This window comes from Silurus meridionalis, chromosome 10 (genome assembly GCF_014805685.1).
Source record: "Silurus meridionalis isolate SWU-2019-XX chromosome 10, ASM1480568v1, whole genome shotgun sequence".
Taxonomy (NCBI): Eukaryota; Metazoa; Chordata; class Actinopteri; order Siluriformes; family Siluridae; genus Silurus; species Silurus meridionalis.
In genome coordinates this window covers 15,457,457-15,461,519 of record NC_060893.1, presented here as the reverse complement: position 1 = coordinate 15,461,519, position 4,063 = coordinate 15,457,457, and positions in this window count along the sequence as shown.

The window sequence follows — 4,063 nt, the reverse complement described above, 5'->3', positions numbered from 1 at the left end:
TGTGTGTGTGTGTGTGTGTGTGTGTGTGCGTGCGTGCCTGACTGCCTGCCTGCCTGCCTGGCAAGAGAGATGGCGAGAGAAACAATGAGGGAGGGCGATACAGGTGGATGAATCGATCCCACCCAGTTACTACATTGTACAGTAAACAGCTGTAGTAAACAACAAATTGAAATTCGCTTTATTTATCTCTCCACTAGGCGGCAGTCTCGTGTAATGGATTAAACTAAATCTCGGCGCTGGCTTGGGTATGATTTCATGAGTCTGATGTCACCGACAAGCAACCTCACAAACATTAAACAAAGAAGCAAACATATAAATAAGTAAAATATAGGTTTAATGGGCACTCAATTTACAATATACAAAAATACTCGCAATTTAATAAACACACACAAGCACATACACCATACTACTGGTTGGATGATCCCTGCATTTCATTGTCTCTCTGTATTTTGATCAAACCTAACCTAATATTACCTAAAATTTTGCATGTAGTATACTGTAAGTAAAACGTTTTCTTGTAAATCATATTTTCTGGTGTCTCAACATGTTTTTTGTACACATGGTGTTATCATGAGAATTTGATTGATGAATCCAAATTTTGTAATGTTTCTAGATTCTTTATATGCTAATCTGTGAACAGTATTACAGTTTATTGTGTACTCATTAAGATTCGAAGTACAGATGCAGAATTTAGGTGTAGATTTTAGATGAGAAGCCCATTTTTATCTCTGCATGACATGACAAATTTAACCACGGGTTTAGGATGAAAGTTCAGGCATCATATTAGAAATGACTTTGCCAAATCTTGCATTTTGTAAAGTACACCATATAAGTTCTAGTGTTACTGATAATGACAGACTACATAGCATTGTGGTTTAGGGATGCTTATTTCTAGGCCACTCTGTATTGCTTCTTTTAGATGATATGACCTTTTACTCCAATTTGGAAGAGTCACCAAAAACATGATATGTTTTTTAAGTCAGCAATAGTTTTTTTTTTTTGTCTTATTATTTGCATATGTAAGCAAAACAATGTGTACACCCCAATTCAAATGTATGGGCATTAAAAACATCTCCCTTTCATACTGCAATAATCTCTACTCTTTTAGGAAAAGAAGGAATTTACACATTCAGCCACAAGGGCCATAGTGAGGCCAAGTGCTGATGACAAGCGAAATTGCTGTGTGTACAGGTGTATTAACATGCTGGGTTTGGACCCCTTACTGCCAGTAGATGCAATTCTTAATGCTGCAGCATATAAAGACATTATAGACAAGTGTATTGTTCAACTTTGTGGTAACAGTGGCCCACATATTGGTGTTATGTACACATCCTTTTGGCCATATAGTGTGCAATATAGTGTTATTGTTGCATGTTTCATTGTTCTCCTCTTGTTTCCAGTGTATGGATCACTCATAAAACCTTATTTGTAAACAGGCTTGAACAGTCAACTGGATTCTGCAGGTTTAGAACACTTTGCCCCACAGGACAAGCCAAGCTCAGTTGGCCATAAAGAATAATACACTAGGGAACCATGATACCACCAATGCATTCCAGGCTTACACATATTACATGCTTTTATTTGAAAAGCACAGCTCAGATCCAGGTTGCAAGGAATTTGTTAATCTATATATTAAACATTTGTTTAAGTTCACATTTATTCATATAGGGCTTTTCATAATGGACATTGTTTTAAAAAAAGCTTTACAGAAATTAAGAATTTAAGGGAATGATGTGTGTTTATCCCTGTGTTTAAGAGCTCTTTCATTTATAACCTTGTTGTCAATAATTCTATGAAATTAATGAATATTAACATTGTTAAGGTTACAGTAGCACTAATATTAGGAAGCTCTTTAAAGACAGAATGCGATAAAATTACAGCAGTTTAGAGACCCACGTGTGTATATAGATTTGTATTTATTATTTATTTACCTATATTTGAATTAATATGATGGGTCCAGCAAAGAAAGCATTCCAGTTATGTTAGCTGCCCTTGTCACACAAATGAAAGTGTGACTCACTCACTACTTTGTGGTTATGTGTGGGCCAAATTAAATCTAGAATTACATTTCTTTCCCTGTATGAAGACGTTAAAGGATGGTTTAAGTTTTAATCTTGGGGGGTGATTTTTTTCACAGTGATTCTCAATGCTTTTGCAGTTACTGATACTTTAATTGTAAAATGGATCCACTCCTACCCTCATCCAACTAAGTGAATATGTAAATGAGCACAGTAATGTTCTGCCTGATTAGTTATTGTGCGTTTTATTTCTGAACCTTCTTCAGAGAGAAAATTATAATTTGCATTAGAATTTTTTCATAGAAGAGAGTGAGAGAGAGAGAGAGAGAGAGAGAGAGAGAGAGACCAACAAACAGATCCTATGCCCCATGATTTTCCTATTATAAGATAAGGGATGCAACATTTCAGAATTATTTAAGATCATTTTATAATGTTACAAAAAGCACCATTCTTTTACTGATTTACTGGAACTGACAGCAAAAGGCTTGAGTCTGTTCTTGTCCGTGTTTTCGTTTTTTCCGTTATTTCCTCATACTTCAATGTATTTCGTCATCAGTAACACCGACTCATCACTTCCGCGAACGCGCCGTACTGAAACAACGGGACCAGCACGCGGGGTCGTGACGGCACACGACCTTTCACCGGGAATGGGGGCAGGGGTTACCTGTGGTCAGTCTATAAAGCATGCTGAATATCGTAAAAATCCCCTTACTGTTGATGCCACTGTGAACCTCAGAATAAATACGGCTATGATAAAAGGTTTTTTATATATCATTTCTAAGCACGATATGCATTTTTTAAAGAGAAAACACATAATAATTCAGTAGAAGAATCAGTCAGACACAATTATACTGAGGTTACAAGAGTCCAAGAAAACTGCATTTGGGCCTTAAATCAAACATACAGTAAATACATGGGCTATATTTCAAACCTGGATTAACAATAGGAAAATACATGAACTGGATAAAGAATATAGATTGTTTTTACACTGATTTTATATCCCTGATGTTGCGTAATTTTGCGTAATTTTCTTTGTTTTTTTTTCTTCCCATCCTATTCCCTCATGCCAGTCATATGTAAAGCATTTCACTGCATGTTGTACTCTGTATGTATGTGTATGTGACAAATAAAATTTGATTTAATTTGATTTTATTAATTTTACAGGTATAAATATCAAAGATGAAATATAATATAAAGGGAAAAGGTTCTTTAATCCGAGTGGTTGTAAGGGTAGAAAGAGTAGTCTAGCAAAGTGGGAAGTGGGAGTCCCTGCAAATACCAGGCTGACCTCATTTTGACCCTGTTATGTCCAATTTGGGATATGCGAAGAAAAACATTGGACTGTACTTTACAAATCATGTGCAATGACTACACAGGACATGCATTCTTTTAATTTTTTTTTTTAGCTTTAGTTTAGTCATGTTAAGTGTTACTGGAGTGGTGCTTAATATTATGCAATATTGTTCTCCATCTGAAAACAATTTAGCCAATATTCCCAGACAAGCATGTTAGAAATGTGAGGTTTTTGAGAGGCAACATGGTTGAGTCAGCTTAGGTGACCTTTGGTTGCTCTAATGCTATCAATAGCCTGTGATTAGGATTGTGCTGTGGTTTGACAAATGCTTTTTTCCATCATGGTGAAGCAGTGAAACATGAATCATCTAGGGTGCTTGTGTTCAAAGTGTTTTTTGGTGGGGGTTTTATTGTTGTTGTTTTGGTAGCCTATGAAAATGTCTTTTTTGAGGAGCATTAAAACAGTAGTCCCTTAAGAATAAACTTCCACAACATAGAATAGAATAATAATTTCTTTGCGTTAGGTTTGGTTAGATTAGGTTCCCTTTGTTTCTTTTTTCTTTATTGTTATTACCAGAGTACAAGTAAAGAGAGATAATTAAATGCAGTGTAATTGTAGAAGTACAATGAAAATCCCAAAGTTATTCATACATTTATTCATTATGAGTAAGCGCTTTATCCTAGCCAGGAAAAGAGGTGGATCAAGTTCTATTCCAAGAACACTGGATGTGAAAAAGAAACACATTCTGAAT